Source organism: Cavia porcellus, unplaced genomic scaffold, assembly GCF_034190915.1.
Source record: "Cavia porcellus strain 051 isolate PalLab524CR breed Dunkin Hartley unplaced genomic scaffold, mCavPor4.1 scaffold_26, whole genome shotgun sequence".
Lineage (NCBI taxonomy): Eukaryota > Metazoa > Chordata > Mammalia > Rodentia > Caviidae > Cavia > Cavia porcellus.
The window spans coordinates 5,817,781-5,842,063 of NW_026947509.1; positions in this window are offsets into that span (position 1 = coordinate 5,817,781).

Sequence of the window (24,283 nt, forward strand, 5' to 3'; positions counted from 1 at the left end):
GCACAGTTCAGTCGTATTGGGTGCATCCGCCCTGCTCTGCAGCCCATTCCAAGAGCTTCCACTTCCCACATGGAAACTCTGCACTCAAGAGCCGTCCCCTTCCCGCACCCTGATGGCTGACAGATACCACTCTTCCCTCTTTAGGAGTCTGAGGTCCCGCACCTCTTCTAGGTGGACACATATTTTTATTTTGGAGGCAGCTTGTTTCACCTTACACGTGCCCTCGAGATTCACCCAGGTGGTTCCGTGTGTCACAAATTGCATTTGAAATGATACAGGGCACATTTCCATATGGGGCATACTGAATAACATAGGTTTGTAAGTATTTTATGCTTTTGTCTTCAAATCCTGTGACAGAATAAAACATTCAGTTACAAAGCAAAATTAAAATAACCCAAGTTTTTGTATTTGTCCATGTACCACCTTTGTGACAAATTATCATATTTCTGTATAGATTTGAATTTCTGCCTAACATCAACTTGAAGGACTCCCTTTAAAGTTTCTCACTGAGTGAGTCTGGTAGACATGAACTCCTTGAGCTTGTAAGGACTTTGAACACACTTAACTTCTCCGTCATTATTGAGGGGCAGTGTAGCTGGGTGTAGTATCAGCCTTTCTTTTTAGCACCTAAACTTTCCCACAATGCTTTTCTGTCTGTGAAATTTCTGCTAAGAAATCTCATTATCGTATCATTGTGAATCCCTTGGGGTTGAAAAGTTATTTTTCTCTTAACATTTTTAAGATTGTCTTTGACTCTCAATTTGATTATGTCTTACAGTACTTTTTAAAAATTCTACTTGGAGGGGCTGGGGATTTAGCTCAGTGGCATAAGCACCTGCCTTGCAAGCAGGCGGTCGTGAGTTTGATCTCCGGTACCGATTTAAAAAAAAATTCTACTTGGAATTTGCTGAGACTCTTACAGGTTTATGTTTTTCCTCAAATCTGGGAAATCTTGGGTCATTATTTCTTTGGTTAGTCCTCTGTCTTTTTGTCTCTCTTTTCCTTGTGGGCCTCCCTAATGTGCATTTTGGTTTACTTGATGGCACTCTGTAAATCTTTTAATTTATGTGAATTTTCTTTCTGCTCAGCATCTCAGTAATTTCTGGTAATGCATGCTTAGATCTAGGGGTTCTTTCTCTGTCTGTTCAGAGACAGAGTCTCTGAGTCACTGCAGTGCACTTTTCAGTTCTGTGTTTCTATTCTTCAGCTTCAGAATCCTATTTGGTTCTCCCTACTCCCTTCTGTCTCTGTGGTGATGCTTTCATCTTTTCAGTGTGGTTTTCAGGGTTTCCTGGCATTGTTTGTGTTCTCTGTTAGCTCACTGAGCGTGTTTGAGACAGATGCTGAATGTCTTTGTCAAGCAACTCTGAGGCTGCTGCCTTAGCCACCATTTCTGGAGATTCACCTGAGTCTTCCGGCCGTGCTCGCCTGTGGGAATGGGGACTCTGAAAGCACATTAGCACCTTGCCCTCACCAGGCTGAGGAGCAGCTCCGCACTGGGGCACCATCAGTGTGGAGCCGGGAGACACAGCCCCCTACGAAGCTGGTTTTCCATGTCTTCAGACTCACACATCACTGCCTCTCGGGACCTCAGCGTCCTGTCACACGCGGAGCTGAGTTGCTGTCTCCCCCTCACCCTCCAGCTCCACAGCACTTGCCACTGCTCCCAGGAACCCCACCTGACACCCCAGCTGTGCCACTGTGGCCCCAGCACTGAGCCACATGGGACCGAGCGCTTGGTCAGCGGAATCCGCACACAGGCTCCAACTGGCTTCTTTCTACCCCAAGGGAGGAACCAGGGTTTGGGTCACTGTCTACGAACTGTGCCTCTGAGCAGTGATGTCACATGGCTTCCTAGTTCTGGGAGCATCTGCTCCACAGTTGGGCATATGCCTGTATACTGCAGATTCTTTTCCTAGAATCTTTCTGACATAATAATAAGGGACTGGACCCAAGGCTTTCATACTGAGCTACCTCTCCCGCTCTTTCTTTTTTAACCTTTGAAAGAGTTGCTTTTTTAATATTTTAAATAAGTTTCCCAGGCTGGTCTAAAACCTGGGATCCTCCTGCCTTAGCCCCTCAGAGTGCAGGGATTACAGATGTGCTTTCCCACACCACTCCTAATGTGCTACAGGTTTGCAGCTGGCTCTAGCTCTGCCTACAGGTTGCTGGTCCCTGAACGTCTGCACGGGGACTGAGGGCGGGACGTCCATGTCTTGTTGACAACACTGGCTCTCAGGCCTGTGCTTTCTGCATGTATGCTACGTCTTATCACTCAAACATGAGACAGATGCATATGCATCAGTGCTGCTCACAGCAGTGAGGTTCAGCGGGAGATCAAGCATCAGGAAAGTCCTCAAAGGCTGAGGAAGAGGGGAAAGAATAGGGTGGACTGTAGGGGTCGTACACACATGCGCACACACATGCACACACGTGTGTGCACACATGTGCACACGTGCACCACAGGACAAATTGTCAGTGTTAAGGATCTTCCACAAAGGAAGAACCCTGTGTTTCCAGAGTGTTCTAAAACCACAGTTTCACCTTTGCTTTCTCCTTGCCTTGTGCTTTTCCCCAGGCATCTGGATATCAATTCTCTGGTCTCTGGGACCTGCAGGACATTACCAAAGCTACCACCGCCAGCCCAGAAGTGATCTCATTAGTGTCACAAGTAGCCAGACTATTTGGGGTCTGGCTTGAGTCTTCAGCACACACAAATTGATTGAACCGAAGCAGAGCTGGCACCGGAGGATGAGATGGTGCTGGCTGTGGCGGTTAATCCCTACTTGAAAGGTTCCCGGCTGCGTGTTGTTTTCAGTGTTTCCATTTCCCCATGTTTACTCCCAGAGCATTTCCCACAAAAGCAGAGCAACCTCTTTTGAAAACTTCCAGCGCTCGGGCTCCTTTGGACCAAAGGTGTTAGACTAAACTAAATAAAAGCGGGAGGAAAAAGTTGCTTGTCCCTCCTTGATGATTCTGAAGAAATCCTCTGTACAAAATAAGGAGGCAGGGCCAGGAAACAAAGTATTCATTTCACATGCCCATTAGGCTTCCACCTGTTGTGTCTGATCCTCTCTCAGCTGGAAGGGCGGCTAATCTGTAGCACATTTGTATCAACAAACTAAAGCAACACCCAGCCTAATTACCCACTGCACTATGTCCTGGAGCTGCTCACTTTGAGCCTGGCAGAGCGCCAGCATGACTAGCTGCTGTCTCTGAGCGGCTAACGAGCCCTGCAGCCACCCCAGCAGCTCCCAGAGCCGGGCTTTTATGGGTCTGTTCCAGAGCAAGGGTGAGGGGGCAGAGTGGGATCCCTGCTCCAACACGAGCGGGACCTGCTTCCCTGTGCACACCAGGTTCTTGGCGAGTGAGAAAACTCAGCAGGCTTCCAGAATTACGTAGCTGCTCTCCTGGTCCAAATCTACCAGGAGCCCTGGGAATGGGAAGGCAGTGCAGAGGATGGAGCGAGCACTGGCCAGGGAGTCAGAAGCCTGGTGCAAACTTTCACCAGCCTTGCAGGATCTGGAAAGCCAGCAGGCAGAGCTCAGGAGCTCCCTCCTTCCAGACAGCACCCTGCAGGGTGAGCAGCTCCTGCTGCTTGGACCTTGCTGAGCAGACAGGACATGTGGGCCTCTGAAAACTGAGACTGGGCTCAGGCATCAGACCCTGGCCTCCAGTGAAACAAAGGCCCTGGTCCCGGCAGAGTTCACATCACAGACAGGCAGAAAGACATGTGCAGCTGGACACTGCGTGCCGGAATGAGCTCAGCAGGCATCAGCAGGGCATGTCACTGTCTTGCAAGTTCCTTAGGTACCCGCAGGTGAACCTGCAAAGTGTAGTGCAGGGCTCTGGAACAGGCCTGCACAGTGGTCACTACCAAGTGTGCAGCTGCCCGTGACACAGTTGTGAGTGAGGAGAATGAGATGAGAAGGCGGCAGGGCTTGGCACTGAGGTGGACTCCCACATCCCACACCAGGCAGTGTGGCCTGGGAGACTCTCTCTTCTCCAGTCCTAAATTCACCCTGGCTCGCTGTAATGCTTTTATTGGCTGCACGCATGACAGGTTTCTGCACAGCAACCTTACCACAAGCAAGCAACACTGTCATGCCACGAGGTCTTGGTGGCCCTTACGTTACGAGATGATAGAAATGTCTCAACTCTGTGTCAGCACTGTGGGACAACTGTCACATACGCGCCCTGTCCCTGTCCCAAATGTCACCGTGTGCTGTGTGACAGTGCATAGCGGGATGTCAGGAACTGGGGGGCCACCACCAGTGGAGCAAAGAGGTGGAGCAGGGGTTGCGGAAAGAGGAGGGGCTGCTAGTGTCTCCATGGTGACAAGGGGACATCTTGGGGAAGCATCTGCACAGAGACACCACTGAGCCCAAGAGGGGCCATGCCCGTGGATGTACCAAGCTGCAACTCAGGTCCTGCGGACCACAGACCAATGCAGCGGAGGCCAGGAGTGGAGATGGCAGGGGTATGGAGTTGCAAAGGACAGCGCACAGGCTGCCCAGGGCTTTGCTGGGCTCTGGGGTCCTCTGAGATGGGGCCGCCACAGAGCCAGCGTGGAGGAGCTCCAGCCCTGGATCTGGGGTTTGCTCTAGCTTCTTGGCAGGCACGGAAAGAGGAAGCAACGTAGACAGAGAGGGTCGAAGACTCTATCTACACCGGGGTCCTTACACAGTGGGACAGACCCTGGGCCTGGCTGGGACTCCAGCCAGAGAATAAGCAGCAAGAAAGTGGTGCCTGAGCCACCAGAGCTCCCTCACACAGCCTGGTCCTCCCAAGGATGCTCTCTGCTCTTCTTCCTTGTTTTAGGGTCCCTCAAGCCACAGTGAAAGGCTTGTTGCATAGCTGTCTCCAGCACATGCCTGCCTCACCTTTTCCTCCAGGTTTCTATTGACGACATCAAGCAAATGACTTCCCCTTGGCTCCTAGGCCCCACAGCATGGTCACTCATCTGCTTGGTCTCCTCCAGAAGTGGCAGGGCTGCTCGGAGGAGGGCTGAAGAGTGACATGATGGTCGCAAGACCCAGGCCAGAGTCAGACAGCCTGGCCAGGTTGCCCTCTGACACTTCCTGGGTTGCTATGGATAAGGGACTCAAGCCCTCATCTGTAAATCAATTTTCTCACCCGAAAATAGAGGTTACGACAGTACTCCCCTCCTAGAAGGCTGGGGGTGAGAATGAACAATCTGACACCCTCGGAACAATAGGTGGGGTGAGGAACACAGGTAGGTATACAGTGCACACAGGAGATGCAGCATGTGTCCAGCTAATAAGGGTCACACTCACAGGCAGGCTCACAGTCTCCAGCTGAGACCAGTAAATCTGACCTTCTAGAGACAGAAAGAGGCAACACAAGCGGGCAGCTTTTCACAATGTGGTTTAGAGTCTCAAGAATAGAATGCACCAACCTCTCGATTTCTCCGGGTACCATTAGAAATCCATCCCTCACTCAAAGTGAGCATACGTCCTAGAGCGCATTGGTAGGTTTGGACAGAGGGTTCCTGTGATAAAATAAAGGTGAAAAACACAGAGTTAACCAGGGTTCTCTTCCAAGAGATCGAGAACTGTATTATCAATATCGAAGGACCATTTTTAAACAAAATCGTAGGACCGTGGAAACGTCTGCTGCTTTTAAGTGACACTAGGCCAGTGCTTGGGGAAGCCACATGGTACGCGGTAGGGTCTCCATTGCCTCCAACTGTATCTTCAGCCTGTGCGGTGTTCCAGTGTAATTAATTTTAAATGTTAACAGAATGAGGTCTGCAAACCAAAACTTGTGTGTGAGCTGCCAAATGAAAGCAGTTGCTGTTAGCACCCTCAAGTTTTAGTGGATTAGTCTAAGTTCTATTCCTAGAATCTGACAGGAGTTATTCGTGTTCACTCTGTCCGGATCACTTATGGCTCAACCTGTTGTGTCTCTCACTAACAACAAACAGCTTATTAATTTTGCCCAGTTCCCTAAGTCCTTCCCATCCCTGGAAGGATTCCTGTCATGCAGGGACTTTCTTCAGGTTTCTGTGTCTCCTATAGTGATGGTGACGTAGAGCTGGAAGAATTCCTGGTGCCCAGGGTGACACTGGTTCTGGTCAGCACACTGGCCCTCGCAAAGAGCCGATGGGCAGATGGTTGGCTGAGCCCCATCTTGAACTGGTTTCCCCCACGTGACCTCACAGTGATGCCACACCACTCTGTGGAGTCCCGTTGGGATCCAGAGTGAACCTAGTTAATTTCCCCACATGCCCGTGCCACGCTGCTACATTCCTGACTGCGCAGGGTGGTAACGGCTGGCTCTTTTACAAGATAACAGAATTCCATGGCTGTCTAGCTGGCAGCAGCCTCCATTCATGAGTATGCGTGTGGGTCTCAGAGCTGAAGATCCTGCTAGATACCCATAAGTGTGCACACGCACAGGACACTCATGCATGCTGGCCAGTGTCCACATCCCTGTCCGAGATACCATCACATTCCCTCCCTTCCGCAGGAGTAACTCCATCCTCTGCTAACAGTCCTTAAAAGTGCCCAGGAAATAAATCTGGGTTTCTGATGTGAATCAAGTCACGATTCTTCCCGAGTCTGTGGTGAACACATCCGACCCCCACCCTCTTACACACGTGAGGCTTCAGGACTGGAGAAGAATGACAGGACATGAGCATGAAAAAGAAGCCATTTGAGGGCTTTGGGTGTAGCCTGGCAGACCCAAGATCTGGAACGAAATAGCCCTTCCTTTCTCATCCTCCTGCTCCAAAGCTCATCAGTCTGATGTTCATATAAAGTTCTAGGTATCTTTTTTTTTTATGTTTAGAAAATTTGCATTTCTCAAAATACCAAAATAATCCCCAAAGCAAGACCTGTCCCCAAGACCAGGATTCAGCTCCCGAGGTAAATTCCAATCTGCTTCTAGACAGCAGAAATGTCAAGCACAGATGGCCTGCGATGCCCCGCCAGCCTCTCCACCCTCCTCGGCAGCCCTTGCACCAGAGCCAGGCAGAGCGAAGATGTCCAGGCTCCGCTTTGAGCTCTCACATTCCCCCTGCAACCCAGCACCTGCCGAGTCTTTTAGTGCAGGATCATGAAACCAGTAAGATGCAGGGTAGGTGAGACGGGAATTCAGAGACTCCTCTGGACTAGGATGATGTGAGGCCCTCACAGCCTGAGTCCTGGCCTTGCCCCACCCAGCCTGGAGAATCCTGTTCACCCAGCAAACCAAGCGATGTTCCCCAGTCACGGCACCATCACTGCCGGAAAAGAGTCAGATAAACAGAAAATCACATCCTGGTCTTAGAGATTGGGCTCACATGATGAGGACAGGTCTAAAAACCGGCCTCCAAAGGCTCCAGCTAGCTCATTGACCTGGAAAAATTGTAAATCAGATGAAACCTGTTTTCCTGCACAATTTTGGGCCATCAACCCTATGGTTCAAATATGCAAATAGGAAAAGCAAAGTGACACTAATTTCCATCTAAAGTCCGTTGGGTGGTGCTCGTGTCAGTAAAGGGGCCAGCACATTATTTCCCCTGGGGATCCCGAGGCTGGCGTCGGCCGAAAGCAAACCTCTTCTTCAGCCGCCAGTGATGAGCTGATAATTTCTGGAGCTATTGTCTAATCAAGTTACATTCAAGTCAAGTCAACTCGGTATTAACTGCCCATTCGCTGGAGTCACACCCACAAAACGACAGCAAGTTGCCTTTTCCAAACAACATCAGACGGTAAAATACCAAAATCACAAGCTAAATGTACCACTGGGTGTAGGGAAGTCTGCAAAATACATCAGAGCCCAGAGGGCTTCTGAGATCTTTTCTCTCCTTCTTAGTATTTTTAACCAGTGTTTCTATAAGAATTTGGGGTGGCGTAAAGGATGTCACTGTTCGTCGTAACCTCACCCCCTTTGGTTTCAGTCACACGGACTCTGTTGGAATCATAATTCTACTGTTGAGCTACTTAGATGTTTCCAGAATGTTTATTATAGGAGACAATCCCATAAGGAATTGGAAAGTGGAATACTATTTTCAATGATGATTTCTCCAGCTTTTTTCAGAAGTCAGACCTTTTCAGTGAAAATAAATGTTTTCTGCAATGTGGCTTTGGTTCTGTTTCAAAATATCAAGCCCTGAAGTGGTCCCCTTAGTCTCACCAGCACTGGGATCAAAGCAGCCTCCAAGGTAAAGTGCTGGGAGTTATGTACTATACATAATAAAGCTGATAGTTTATTAAGTAACAGTAACAAAGCAACAGGCAAATGCAAGGCTGCCGTGTGGGGAGGCGAGGCCTTGTGACCCCAGGCGGGGCTTTCCAGAGTTTTAGCATCTGCAAGTACTCACGCGGGATTTTACCATCTCCAGCTCAATATAGTCTGCTGATTAAAATCCTACTTACTGCTTCTCTGGCTATTCTTTTATTAGCTTACAGCCAGCGAATGTCACAAAAGGCAATTTAGTCAGACACCTTGTCCAGGAGCAGATGGGAGGAGTGCTGGGAAAGATGAACAGGCATGCATTAAAAACACAAGAAGAAAGCCAAAAGCCAAGGGGGCGCGGCTCCTGGGCAACCCCAGCTGGGGAGACCTGTCCTCGAGTGAGGCTTGGCCCTCGCAGCACGGAGCAGCCACAGCCAGATCCCGCCTGCGCGAAGCTCAGTGCAGTGGGCCTGGCCTGCCCCAGTGTCCCAGCCCTGTCCTCTTCCGCTGTCCCTGCAGAGTGGCCATAGGGAGACGCCGAGGGTCAAGAAGCATGCAAACCAAGACTGCACCACAGGCTGCAGAGGGACGGTGCGTGGCTCCAGGCAGCTTCCACAGCCCAGCAGTGGTAAATCCTCCGCCACCAGCCTGTGGATCTGTGATTGATGGGAGTGACATGGCAGGGTCGTCCGCAGGAAGGAAGAAGCAGCCGGAGTGAAATGAACCGAGAATTTTCGGTGCTCATTTAAAACAAAATTGAGTTGGAAGGAGTCCCAAAGGGTGACCTACGTGGCGTGTCTCCTAAATTCCAGGAGGACGGCAGCCTACAAAGCCAAGGCATAGCACGACCTTGTTACACACATTTATGTTTTACTGAGAGTAATGCTGGGTCTGGCATGGTTTAGTTTGTTTTGTTTTGTTTTGGGTATTTTGGTGTGGGTAATTTGCAAGTAGCTGTTACAAAAAATGCTTTCCAAAAAATAAAACCTAATTTTTATTTTGCAGCTATGCTTTTATGTTGCAAAACTAAGTCCTCTGACAAGTAAGCAAGTATGGAAACACAGAATTTAATCTATGAACTTCTGAGTCAGTCACTGCTGGAGGATCTGGAATTTCTGCTCACCTGGAGGGAACGACATTGTAAGAGACCTGGTCATAAAGCACAATGTCCTTTTGTCATTAAACATTCACATCAGTCCCTTGAGTCAGACCTTCTCCTTTCAGAGATGATAAAAACTGAGATTTCAGTGAGTCACATATGCATAAGATTGTTGTTTTTATAAAATCTTAAAAATGTTAAGCTAAGGAAATTTACAGATTTCTCCTTGTGTGAGTCAGCTTTTCTGTTTCTGAACATGAACACAATACCTGGCATTCGCAGTTTAATGGAACCCAGGTATAACCTGGCTCACGGTTTCCGGAGACTCAGTCCATGGTTATCCGACTCCCAGGCAGGAGCATCTTGGCAGTTGGGCCTGGTGGAGGGAAGCTGCTCGTGTCATGGCAGCCCAGGAAGCACAAGAAGCCAGAGAGAAAGGCGCTGGCGACCAAACACAATACCAAGGTCGCCTCTCCATGACTATACCAGCATGCCCAGGAGTGTGCCCTGCCAGTCTCCTAGGTGGCTGCTAAGCAAGTGAGCTTCCCACTCACCAACACCGGCTGCTCCCGACCCTCACCCTGGAAGTACAAACCTGGTCTCTGCTTCCGTCCCATTAGGTGAAGGACCGTGCCCCTGCAGTGGCAGAGCAGCTGATCCAGATGGACTCGGATTCTCTGGCAATGCACTAGGGCTGGCTACGTGGGTGGCTTGACAGGAGAGGGCTACAGAGACAGCGCACCCCACCCTGGCCCCACACATCTGTCACAGCTGTGTCTCAGGGCCGAGGGAACCTTGAGTTCTCTCTTCGCTCCTTCCACAGCAAGGTGCCCTTAGACGTTTCCTCTGCATCCGGTGTGCCTTCTTTAAAGCACTGTTGCTATTGCTATTTAGTCAATAATAAATGCCTTGCCAGGGGCTGGGCAGAGACAGGAGTCCCACAGAGCTCACTGGCACTGCTCTCTCGTTTCCTTTGAGGTGGATCATGATTTGCACTTGGAAAGATTTTTGTTTTCAGGGAAACTGTGAGTGATAAAGATAAGTTAATTCATTCTCCAAAATTGTAGTCAAATATGTGTCAGAAAATACGCACACTCTGCTGTGTATTTCAAGTTCCCAAATCCCCTTTCCTGCAGAGACAGCACTTGTGCCTCACCAACCCGTAGCCAGCCCTCAGCACTGCCGAGCCTCAGACCCTGCCTAGGAGGCTGACACCAGCTGCTCCGCCCTGAGCTGCCCCCTGTGTCGAGCGAATGCTCTTCTGGAGCCAGCCTCCCCTTCACCCTTGTCACCTGGGCTATCACAAAGCCCCAAGTCCTTCTCTTTCCCCAGATCCAGTCCAGGATAGCCCAGCTCTCTCCCCAAGGAATCTAAGTCTAGAGACCCATGAGACAAGGGCAGAAGGGCTGGAGCAGATTCTTCATGAGTGTTTGCCCAGAAAAACATTCCAGTGGTCTCTAAGCCCTTTGTTCCTGCCCTTTCTGCAGCCTGGTTGCCCAGCATTCCCGCTGATTCTGTGACAGACCCTGCCATCTGCCAACAAATGGCTTCTGCTGCCTTATTTTAACCAAGGCTAAAGTGCCCTGCACCCAAGACAGCAACTGCTGAGAGCACCAGACCTAACTAAACTGTTTATTCTCGAATGCTTTGGTCTTGAAACTACAATTGCCTTAAATACAGTAAAGACACCTGTCACCTTAGATTATGTTTGGTGTCTCCATCTGGAAGAGTTTATAAGAAAACTGAAGTGAAATCCCAAAAATACAAAGCTTCACCACTAAGCCTTTTTATCTCGAACAAGCCACAGATTTGGACTTTTCTTCAGTCTCTTTTTATTGGCACATATAGAAAAATCTATAGATTAATTGATATTACTAGCAAAATTGCCAGCACTGTCTTTCTGTGGTGACAGTGCATGAAACTGCATTTCTAAACCTGCCTACAGGCTGCTCTGCTCACTGGCTGACCTTGGGCTCTCCAAGGCAGAGCTCACCTCTCCAGGCCAGCAGTGACTAGGGTGTTCGCTGTGTGCAGCAACCAGCACGCCAGGCAAGCTGGGGTATGGGGGAAGTCCAGCCACTCAGGGACCTTTCCAACGCCTGCCTGCAATCTGACCCAACTAGATAGTCCTTTGTGGAGCATCTGTGGTGCATGGTTTGCTAGACTAACTCCCTGGAGTGGTTTTAAACTGACTACATCAGAGACCCGATCTCCTTTGAAGGACCTGGAAGGCCAGGATGAAGCACCAGGCTCATTAGGCAAACTAAAGTAAAAGCGGGGCTTCCTGAGTGGCCTTCTGTTTGTGCCAGCACTGGGTGGATCGAGTAAGGCACTGGCCAATAAGGAAAGAGAACTGGAGTTCCAAAATAAAGGAACAGCACCGGGAACGTGCAGTTGCAAACCTAGTGCTCTGCATTGTCTGTTGCTTGCAAGAAAATGATGTTAATGCTTAGGAGTAGGCTGGGACCATCAGAGAAGCCGCAACGGGCCTCCGTGTTGCTCTTGGACATGTTTTTCTCTCTTGGTGGCAAAGGTGTCCACCAGGTTGCACTGGAACAAGTGACTCCAGAGACAGAAGCTGGGCCCAGGAAAGAGACTGACACCTTGTCACCAAAGCACAAGTTAGCACGGACCTGAACATGAAAGCTGTATGCTGAGCTGCTAGCGAAAGAAACAGGTGTTTCCTCATGACCAGCTAATGAATTTTTTTAGACAAGACACAAAAGCCATGTGCACAAAAACAGTAAATGATTATACCTTATTCAAGTAGAGAACTTTTGTTAATCCAAAGACACCAATAAATAAAAAAGAAAGCAAATCATTAAATATAAAAGAGGAAAGGCTTGCAGAGAATACTTGCAGTCTGCGTTTCAGACAAAAACAACAAACAACAAATCACAAGTGGAAGTCTAGGACTGAATTAAATAGCGGATTAGTGTATGGAAAGCCCCACCATCGCTGCCAGGGGGCCGGAGCTGGGACTGCTGACCAGATGGGTGAATGAGCGGGCCTTGGAGCCAGGCTGGGCCCTTCCTGGCGCAGGCGGAGCGCAGAGTGGCAGACCCGGTCGGAACCGGAAATGGCTCAGCACCTGCCCACAGGGAGCGATCATGCCTCGAGTGTTTGTGCAGCAGAAAAGAAACCATCCCTTCAACAGAAGACGCCTGCAGAGATGTTCACAGCATCTTCCTGTGTGGTGGCAGAAAAACTACCAATAATCAGCCAATCAAGTGTGTGACTTGGAAAGCGGCTCAGCCATAGTAAGGGGTGAACTCCTGCAGCCAGCGGGGCTGCACCCTGCAGTCCCAGCCCTCTGGGAAGTGAAGCAGGAGCCAGAAAGTGTGAGCCACGGCTAGTGCAATTCAGCAATGCAGCAAGATCCTATCTCCCACACAAAATAAACAAAAACAGTTGCAGTAATGATCAAACGCGTCTTATTTCAAGATCACTTTTTACACCTACAAGTTACTGAGAACCCTCAAAGGACTGTTTAAAACATGGTTTAGAGCTATTATTCAGAAATCAAAACTAAGCAACTCAATGAAGTCTTCACTTGTCCAGTGTAAAATAACAATAATAATCGTAGTACATCTTAAGTGAGCATTTATGAAAATAATTATACTTGTCAAAACAAAAACATTTAATGGGAAAGACGATAGTGTTTTACTTTCAAGGATCTTGTCAAAGTCTAGTTGGACAGAAAGGCTGCGGGATCCCTGTATCCGCCGCTTTACACCGTCTGCTGGAAGCAGATTGGCGTCACCTGGGGAAACACAAATGTCCACGGTGCCTCCTTAATTACAAAAATACTTGTGACCTTACAGAGACCCTGCAGGGTGTGAGGACTTCCAGAAGCTGAGGAAGTCACTGTGCTGCTGATATACACAGCAAGGTAAAGACTGTTAGAACTCCTACGAGCAAAGAAAGCTGTACACAGAGAATATCACGGCATTATTCCATTTATGTGACGTTTTAGACTAGGATGAACTAGTTTAAGGGGACAGAAATCCAGCAGCTTCAAATAATGGGGGGGGGGGGTTAACCAGAACAGGAAAGAAGACGTAATGGAAATGCTGCGTACCCTGGTTTGGGGCAGAGCTGACACTAAGGCAAGTGCTGCTTATCAATGTGTGTGACAAAAACACAAGATCTGTCCACTTAAAATCTCTGCATTTCTCTGTAAATGTAGTTCAGCACGAAAGAATTAAGATAGCTGTAAAATAACCAGACAATAGTAGAATACAAGCTGGACAGAACGAGGGTGAGGGTATCTGATTACTCTTAACCTTTTAAACTTAAACATGCACATGAGAGTTTCCAGCGGTGTAAGGAGCCACCTCAGAGCCTAGGACAAGTGCCCGAGTCAGTAGCCAGGGCGGAGGAGCTGAGGGGCAGGCGGCAGGGATGTGGAGGGGGCCAGGCGTCCTCGGCAGGCTCTGGAAGTCCTGGTGTATGTAGGGTGAGCACGGTGCGGGGAAGAGGGAGAGGACAGTAGGAGGAGCCGCAGCAGTGTGGAACCGAGTTGGTCCCCGGTACAGGGGCGTGGACTGAGCCCAGGTTATGTCGTAGCCAGGTATTACCTCACTTGCACGGTTTACACGTTTCACTGAATTTCCATTGTATACTCAGTGACTAAGGTTTTCCAGTGAACTCAGGGCTCACTTTAGGATATATTCTTATGGATAAACTTACACCGTAGACAAATGTACAGTCATATGGTATAAAAAATACTCAGGCGTGGGTTGCTTTCTTCCCTGCAGGATGTGAAGCCCACAGCTCGGGCTTTGTCTGAGAGGCCGTGGGGTGGCTGGAAGTGCTTTCAACCAGGATGCGACCCTCACAGGCCCGCGCCCCAAGAAGCAGGTGCACAAACCCCCCTTCCTCCTGCCTGCCACCCCTCTCGTGGCATTCGCCTCATGAGGATACATGGGTCACTCTCTCTGGGGGTTCCCCTGTCCCCTCACTCTGTCCTCATGGTGCTGCATGGTGAGAAAGCAGCTCAGCTCCCCAGGGCCTCGTGTGACTCTGTCACCAGCACTGGCAGAAAACCCTAGAGCCCCGGGGCTCCTGCTGTGTGCTCCTGGAGTGAGACGTCACCTTCCTTTCTATGTGGCCAGCATAGTTGGGGCCCGACTGGCTCTGTAGGCCAGTCCGGTGGTTTCTGCATGGCTCATGCCCCACTGAGACAGTCTGGAAGCCAAACGGGATTTTATTTTTCGTCACACGTGAACTAACCCAACAGACACCGCTCCATGTAGGAAGGGGAATGGCAAACTCAGTTTCATCGGAGTGGATTTTACTGTCGGAAGAAAGCATCCTCATGTTTCTTTGGAAACCCTGACCCTTCCCTGCACATTCTGCTCTGTCAAACATCACCGTATCTCTCTAGACCCACAGGACACTTCAGGTGCGATGATAAATGGCCACTGTCCAAACGCATTCCTTTCTCCTCAAATCTCCTCTGTACATTCACCTCCAACATCGTGTTTCCAACGCTGATTAATTCTGTGATTTTTAGCATCATGGTGCAGTGCAAAGCTGCCTGGAACAATGTTGGATCTGTCTGTGGACCCTCAGGCCCAGGCTGACGGACTACTGACCACCCCTAACCCCCCTGGTCATGGCCAGGAGAAGGACTCTGAGCAGGACTGTGTCTCTCTGCCACCCACCGTCATGACAGGTGGTGCCCTGTGCCAGGTCCAATCGGACCCATTTCCAATGGAGCACGAAAAGCCCCTGGGACAGTTCTGCCCAGTGGTGCAGATGGCTGGGCACAGAGACCATGCTGCACAGAACAAGGCTGGCTGTTGACACCTATGGGGGGTTTGTCCTGGGCCCTGTGGTCTCTAAGCAGCCACCGGCCAACCCTGGGAGGAGGGAAAGGCAGGACTTCCTGCCCCCTGCCGGCTGTCCAACTCTAGCAGCTTCAGGTATCCAGGTCCCGCGGCGGGGGTGGGGGGTGCTCTGGGGTTCCGTGTGCAGAGCCGCCTGCAGCAGGAGGCGCACTACTTCACACTCGCAGCGGGAGCCCCCTTAATTGCCTCTGCAGGTTCACATTGTTTCACTCTCACTCACCCATGTGCAGCTGATGATCGCGCTGGGAGAAAGGCAGCCTTCCTAATTACATCCCTTTAATTTATAAGCACTGACCACAGAACGCTCTGGCGACCACCGCAGGTTACATGTCTTCTGAGGGGTGCCACTTGGACCCCCAACCGGGTACCTCCAGCCTGGGCCCCGGTGTCTGCCAGCTGCAGCCATAATGGCATTGGGATTCACCCAGCACACAGAAGGTCCCCAGGAGGACGGTTCCCCAAAGTCCTCAGCTCTGCGGCTTTCCACTGAGCCTGCAGGCTGCTCTGTACTGTGACACCCAGCACAGTCTGTGCTTCCTTTCTCCACAGACTGAGCCCGCATGGCACTGTGACTGCCAGCACCTCAGGCACCAGGTCCTGTTCAACTCTGCATTTAACCCTGTCCAAGTCTCGGCCCCAATCAGAAGGGTCGTGTGTGGTTGCATAAGTGAAGAACCCTGTCCTGTAAGTTAAGGTACAAACACAAGGAAGGCAGCATGGTCACCCACACAGCTCTCTGGAGCCAGAGGGGGCCACTGAGTCACCTAAGAGCCGGGAAGGGTTCACAGCGCAGACGGCTCTGAGCTGGGCCTTAAGGAGGAGAAGTGCCCCATGGTTAGAGCAGAGAAGGGGAGGTGCTGGCTCGCTCAGGGACAATGGTTGCTTTGTCCCAGCTGAGAAGCTAGGGCTGCTGGGGAATCATCCTGGCCACAGGAGGTGGGGAAGATCACTTAGAAAGGGGTCTGATTAAACAAAGGACTCCAATCTGATCGAATTAAGATGAACTATTTAATCTCCAAGTCATTTAATTACCCCCTTCAAGGTTGAAAGCATCAAGGAATACTGTGGTTCATACAGGGAATCCCCACTTCCCAAGGTGAAGATGGCAGCCCCTGCCCCTCGCGGCTTCCTGTCCCTCTGGATCCCGGCTGGCCAGGGTCACCTGGCCCAGCAAGCCCACACCTGGCACACATCCCCAAACCCACACCTCGGGGGCAGCCAGGGGCTGTGGGTTAACGCCTGCAGGGATTCCCGGAGGCCTCCTCCACCCGTGATCCCCGGGGTTTTTATGAGGGCTGGATTATGAGGGTTTGGAGAGGGGACGATTAACCAGGACTTCAAAGAAGCACCCGGCTGCACCTGCAGGTTTATGAAGATCTATTAATAGAAAGTGCATGATTCAGCAGTAGTCTCTAACTTATGGTTGGAGCAGCGATGATTTATGCCTCCGGGCCCCAAAGGCGCTGAGGACTTAGGTGCCTGGGCTCCCTGGTGGAGGGAGAGCTGGCCTCACACCTGCCAAGGGCCACCGAGGTCATGGGCTGCTTGGGGCCCATTGAGGTAAGTGGACACCAGCTCTGCAGACCTGTGCCAGTCCTTCCTGGGCAGCATGCTTGCAGCTGCCACCCTCGGATGTCACCCAGGCTGGTGCAGGTGGAGAGGGAAGCTCTTGGGGGGGTGAGCTGGTGCCACCTTGGGAAGTGACCCTCAAACCCAGGCCATCCTCGTCCTTCCCCAAACTCCAGCTCCCACCCCTCTCCTGCACCTCCACCAACAGTCATTCATCCTTCAGAAGATGCCAGCCGCACAAGTGTCCACGGGGCTGGGAAGCCTGGGGTCCAGCTGCATTCGATTGGGTCACAGAGGTTTCTGTGTGTGAAGGTCCCCTTGGAGGGGCGAAAAGTGTGCATGGAAGAAAGGATCAGATCACACAACACTAAAACAATTCCGTCGGTAACAAGGGGGTTCAGTAGCTTTTGGTCAGTCCTTCAGAGAGAGATGTTGGCAGTAGAGCCTGGGATTGGGTGCAGTGGGTTGGCGCTGGGGGTGCTTCCTCAGCCGGGAACCCAGGCACAGGACAGCCAGCATCTAGTGGGCCTGGGGTGCATTACAGTTGAAACTCCACTCATCTGTTTATAAAGGAACGAGGCTGTTTAGAAACTCCTCTTATCAAAATGCTTCACGTTATTTTTTCTTCCTGGCTTGAATATACTAAATCTATGGCCTGTGAGCTACCAGAAGTGTCAGAGCCTCCTGTTCAATCTTCATCCATTATGGCAGCTCGGCCTCCAGGTACAGCCTGGTCTCACTAAGTGAAGTCTGACCCACAGAGCCAAACCTTCACAGCGTCGTAAATGAGGAGCATGGACCTCACAGGAGGAAGACTGCCCCTCCCCCAGAGCTCTCTGCCAGGTGCCCTTCCATGGGCAGAGGGCGGCATTCACAGGACAGGGGACGACAAGAAGGATGGGGTGCTCAGGCAGACCCGCCCCCAGCACCAGCTTGGAGAGCCGTCTGTGAGCTGGACTGGGTCACGGGGGAGACTCGGCCCCCACGTGGTGAAATTCCTTCTTTACTATAAACATCGTGTGTAGATCGCTTTTTAAAACCCAGCAAGTATGTAAGGGCATACAGAACAAAGCCCACCGTGCTGGTCCTGCTCCGGGAAACACCACTGTAAGGATTCGGGGTGTTCCGGACCAGGCTTCTGCTCTGCGCCCATCCACTCTGGGTCACAGGACACAGATGTAGGTGCAGGTGACTTATTTGTGAAGCAAGCAGAGTTCACGCTGTGAACTTTATACAGAGTCTGCCGGGGAAGGCTTTCCTATGCTGAAATGTTTCTAAAACACGGATTTTCGTGCCTTCAAATCCTTGGCCCTAAGTTATCTCACTTCACTCTTTCTCCTTTTGCTGTAAAGTTCCTGTTGTTTCCTTGGCTACTTTAAATGTCACAGGTATACGTGTCGCGTCCTTGTTTAGGACAGGGAGGGAGCAAGCTGTAGCATCCGGGTCTCTCGCCCCTGAATCCCACTGCTGGAGTTGGAACCCCGGCACCAGCTCTGCGTACATTTGGGCAAGTCACTCCTCCTCTCTGTACCTCAGTTTTCTCTTCTGTCAAGTGGGACAATAGCAGTACCCACCAGAAGAGCTGCCCCTGGACATTAATGGGTCGACTTACTTTTATGTGGGCTGAGCACCATTGCACTGAGCTGCCTTCCCAGCCTCTTATTGAGGCTGCATCTTGCTAAATCACTAAATTGCCTGGATGGGCTCAAACTTCAGCCTCTTGGAGTGCGGGAAGGTGAGTGTCTCTGGGTGTTTCTGCTTCTGCTGTTTCTGTTGATTTGCACCTGGCTACATTCCATTTGAAGGGCATCTCCTCCGCCTCCCCACCCCACCCCCTGTTATTGGAGGGATGGGAAGGGAGCGGGGAACATACATCCTAAGCGCACACATGAAGGCGATCAGGGGCTCCCTCCTACCCCCTCTGCTCCTCTCCTGTGTCTGGCCCGTGCCCCTCCAGCTCCTGACACTAATGAGGTAGCTGGAAATGGCGAATGGCCTGCTGGGAGAGGAGCAGCAGGAAGACTGTTCCCAGCCGCGCTGATAAGATTACCCCTGCCAGAACCAGTAAACAAACCACATGGGAAAGGCCAGAAGTCTTTTCTAGTTTTGCTCCAAGAAATGTAGCTGCAGTGCTCTGAGCGCTGGACAAATTGGACTCAGTGGAAGGGAGCAGGTCAGCAGGCGAGGCCGGAGCCGCCTTCCCATTGGACAGTCTCCGGAGCAGATAATCTGGGGGACATGACTCACAGGGAAGGAGACTCCCAAAATAGTCTCGCTGTGACCACACTTCCCTGCCGCCCGTCTCCTCTCCTCCCTTTGCCTTCCCTGCACCCCTTGGCCCTGGTCCAGGCAAGCGCCTTGTGTGGGGTCACTGCGTACCCTCGGGCTCGTTTGTCTGTTGCCCGTCACTCCTAATAATGTGCCGGAATGACTTTGCAAGATGCTGCCAATGTCGTGTTCACGAGCTCCCTGATAAGAGGTTCTGCTCCCTGGAATATAGGTATCCAGAGGGCAGTGGGACAGTGGTCCCGCCCACCTCTGCCCACCACGTGGTGAATGCGGCCACCAGCCTTGGTTTACAGACCTGCGCCATGGGAAGCCTGCAGGCCCTGGGTGTGCAGACCACTGATGGAGGGAGGAAAGGAGGAGACAACCCCCGGAAGCGCTTCATCCCGTGCAAAGCGCTGTCCTGGAGCAGTGTAGAAGCTCCTAACCCAGCCAAGGCATTGCAGTGAGCCAGTGCTCAGAGCTCAGATCTCACTTCACTCCCAGCAGGGTTTCAGACCTCCCTTGTCTCCCAGTCTGGGTCTTGGCCGGCTGTCCCTGGATGGAGCTTCTTTCTTTTGTGTGTGTGTGTGTGTGTGTGTGTGTGTGTGTGTGTGTGTTTAAATTGGTGGTGCTGGAACCTTCTCATAGAAATCCATCATGGCCTCGGACCAAATTTCAACCTTACAGGAACCCACTTGGTCTGGATTAGCCCTGAATTTCAAATTCACTTCTCAGGTGTCTTCAGAGAGTGATCCATCTATGTACAAACCCAAAGGCGGCAGAAACCAGGGAGGCTGACGCTGGATTTCAGTTCTATCCAAGCTCCCATTAGTGCCCCACTGAACAGTGATTTTAGCTCTTTATAAACACTCACTGTTGGGAGTTTACTTCCTTGAAAGTAAAAATTGGCAGAAATCTACATTTGCACCTCAAACCTTTATATATCAGTGGAATACTAGCATAGCATGAGGGTCCGGTAAGCAATAAAACTTTCATTGCCCGAAATTGTACAGAGAGGAAAAACTGATTAGTCTCTTTCTGTGTGCTTCAGTTCTCTCTGCCAATAGTGATATTGCTAGAACTATGTAAGGCCATTGTCATTTCATCAACAGAAGAAAATCTGTGCTATTGAGATTTGGAATGTTTCCTACATCTAACTTTTCTACCTTTGTACTTAAAATATAAAGTTTGTAATTAAAACAGCTATTTTTCATATCCAATAAAAATCTTAGCCCCCTATTTGAAGCATTTTAGACCATTTACATTTAATATAGTCATGACTGGCTTGGAATTATTCACACCACCATATATAGAATTATTTATTTTCAATTTCAACTTAAAATGTCTCTATTACACTTTTTTCTTACCTTTAAAAAGCTAAATTGGATTTTTAAATATTTCAGTTCTCCATTTTAACAAATGACAAATGGACAAAAATCACAAAACAATAAAGAGACTAATCATCATGAGAGAGATACACCAAGAAAAGTAAACAGAGCAAGGAAAATAGGATAATCCACAGGGAGGAAACATATATATAAAGGAATAATCTCCAATTACTTATTCAGAGGGGTCTGAGAAGATGGTCATCCATTGAACAAGATTAAAAATAAATTTACAATAAATCTTAGAAGATGAAAATATGATTACTATGGATATTTTAAGGGATTGACATATTAAGAAATCTCAAGATTTACATGCATCAATACACAGAGAGATCGCACAAAAATGAAAATGTGCTTAATGATACAGATCTCAAAATGGTAAAAACGGTAAATTTTGAGTTATGCATAATTTATTACAATAAAAAATACAGGGAACAAAGAGGATCAACTTGGGATGTAGCAGTTTTCAAGTAGATAAGGGACGTGCTTAGCCCCCCACAGGGCACACTAGGAGCGCTGCTGTCCGGCTCTCTTCTGACCGACTGAGGAAAAGCCTCGGGTGTCAAAGGGTCCGGCAGAAACAGCGCATTCCTGCCACAGGCCTGCAGAGGACAAGAGCTCCGTGCCGCAGACAGCAGCCGTGTGGGACTGGTTTTCAGGAGGGTCTGCAGTCCTTTACTGGCCTGGGACAGTTACTGGATGCCTCATGACCCAAAACGGGGCCGTCCAGTCCTGGCCACTTGTCATGGCGTGACAAAGGCCCTGGGGATGAGCTGCACCCTTGAGCATTCACCCCCACGCCTCTTCTCGGCCTGCGCCCTCAGCTTTGGGGAACGACAAAGTCACCCGAGGAGCGAGGGAAGACAAAGCTGGCCAGGAGCGGCTGCTGGGAGGCTGGGTTACACTTACTCCTCTGCCAACCTGACTGGCGACAACACTTTGGTGACATCAAAGAAAGCCATTCACAACCTGATAGGAGCAGCAACCAAAGAGCAAGGACTTCCCAGAACAGAATGGACAGACACTGGACACTGGACAGACACACTGACATTGAAGGTTAAACACATGAGGGTTCACCAAGAGGTGTAGATTACAGTAGTGTAATGCAGGAGCAAGAGGCCATGACAAGAACCAAGGGGAAATACGAAGAACAGAAAATATAATAAGCAAATGAAAGATCCCGACAGAGGAAATAAGTAACAGAACAGATAAAGCACTGAGCTTAGCCATCTGGATGCTCAGACTGAAATACTCTGTAAAGAGGCCGTAAGTAAAGCAGTAAGAAAATACATAGGAGAAGTTAGAAGATCTCCTGATACAAGCAGAAGTATCAGGATGCAGATAGCAAGAGCATTAAAATAAAATAGGGGAGTGGAGGAGAGACATAATAATCATGATGCGCTTGTCAGAATTAATGAACAGAGAAAGAACGCATTTTAAAAGGCTAATTATTGTCAGGTGTGGTGGTGCACACCAGGAATCCCAGCACTGAGGAGGCTGAGGCAGGAGGATTGCTGTGAGCTGGAGGCCAGCCCATGCTACAAACTGAGTTCAAGGCCAGCCTGAACTCCATGATGAAACATTGTCTCAAAAAACATAAATAAATAAATAAATGGCTTCTTGCATGCCTAAATATAATAAAATCTAAGAATTTCAAAGGGAAAGAGACTATTTAAAATGTTTCAGGGGTAGGAAAAATAGCCCATCCTGGCAAAACAAATTTATGTGACCTAACTTGTCAGCAACATGGATTCAGCCAACAGGAAGTAGGTATTTTTTAAAAGGAAATAACCCACAACCTTAAATTTTAAATTCTGGGAGTATTGTCCTTGAGCTGTAAGGATTAACAAAAAATAGTCTCAGGCAAAGGGGCTCCAGAAATTTTTAAATGTAAATTTATACTTTGAAAGAAATTATTCAATAAATGCGAATAAAGATAAGTTAGAAGAATGTAAGAGCTGTAGAAGCTTACAGTCTCAAATGGTTTATTTAGATGGCCAAATTATGAAAGTGGTTTTGAGAGAGATGGAGAGATATTACACCATAGCAACCAAAACTAAGACTGCAGACTAAGGCATCTATGGAGGTGACTGTCAGTGAGTGAGACCGCGAAGCTGCCGGCCTCAGCAGCTCCGGAAGTTCCCAGGGCTCGGTGAGGGCGTAGACAAGGCGCAGGTGAGCTTAAGAAATTATTGAGAAATACACTTGAGAACGATGTCAACAACAAGTACTTTTTAAAAAGAAATAGATGCAATGGCAAGCAGGAAAGAAATAAAAGTACAACAGTTACAGTACAAAGTCAGAGGGCAGGAAACAGCTGAAACAGTGTTTATAGTAATAAGCTATAGACGGAGCTACGAAAACAATTACGCAACAGCTAGCAACTATGGCATAGAATCAAAAAGCCTAAATACATTCATGGTTATGGATTCTTAAAATTATCTCAGGGCTAAGAAATTATCTCAGGTAGGCAAATTTTACCATTTAACTGATAAGGAAGCAAATTCATGTTTTCATCAGCTGCTTCAGTGAAGATATTAAGTCAACTTTGCATTGGTGATTTAAAAATCTCAACAAGGTAGAGGATTTTTAAAGCTCAAATACAGCAAAATGTTATTTTACACAGAATTGTCAGCCACACTTACGAGGGACATGCATGGAAGGACAGTGTCACCCTATCCGTCATCGGGTATCCGCTGTGATTAAACACTTGATATTGTCACCAGAAAATACTGCTGCAATGGAATGAGATAGAAAGTGGGGTGAGCCTTGGGGAAGAGGGGGCACCTGTGGTCCCCCGCAGAGCGCCCCCTGCAGTCTCCACCTACCCGCCCACAGTGCAGAGCTCTTTGGCTCCTGGGGGAAGGCCGACCTGCAGGCTGCACATGGGCTGCTGCCCCTGTGGCCTGCGCTTCAGACGCTGCAGCAGCTTTGTCCAGGGCGTGACAAAGTCACAGCAAGCGCAAAGAGCATGGGCATTGTCCAGTTCAGTTTGGGGCGCAGGGATCCAGCCCAGGCGCCCAACCAATGCACTACGCCCCCAGGCCTTTCTGTTTTCGGAGGGGCTTTGCTCAGTTGCCACCTGAATGGGGTCTGGAGAGTCTGAAAAGAGCATGCTGTTAGTGTGAACCCAAACCTCCGCGCAGGCAGAGGCAGGCAGCGGGGTGCTGAGAAGCAGGAGCGCCCAGGCCCAGGACCACCGGCCCACCCACTCTGAACAAAAAGGCAGACCTTGTCTTGTGCAGCCTGTCCACTGCTGCGGTGATGCATGCGTTGCTGGCACGAATGGTGACGATCTGAACATACGTATAACGCTCTTCCATTTTAAACTGGCTGGGTGTCGCATGAAGACGGATGGTAAAGTGCATGCTAGTAATTTAAAATTGCAACATTTAATAGCTAATATGAAATACCTCGACAAGCTGGGACGGGGGCGTGGTGAAGAGTATTTTTCATTTTAATACCTTTAACGGCCTTTTTGCTTGCTTTTTGAATTTGCTTGCACTGGAGGTCATCTACATTGGAAAAAAACAGAATTAACAGCAGACTTCTCAGAACTAATATAAAATGTGAGGTGCAAAATTAGTAACATTTGCCCAAAGTATCAATAGTCAACCAATCAGAAAATGTAGTTTGTAAATATAAAATTAGTTCCAAAAGTAATCAAATATCCATGATCTAACCTAGCCCAAGGCAAATAAGATCTCTGGGGAAATGTCAACACCATAATAAAGAATCTAAACAAAGAAAAACCTGATTAAAAGAGGCCCAGATTCTCAGTGCACAAGCACATGTTATAAATGCATTAATTCTCCCCCTAATTAGTCCACAAATGTAACACAGTCCTCATACAAGTGCTGCTGGCGTTTTTAAAAGGCGCGTAATGAACTTCTTCTAGAAGTATCTGTGAAGAATTGAAGTGC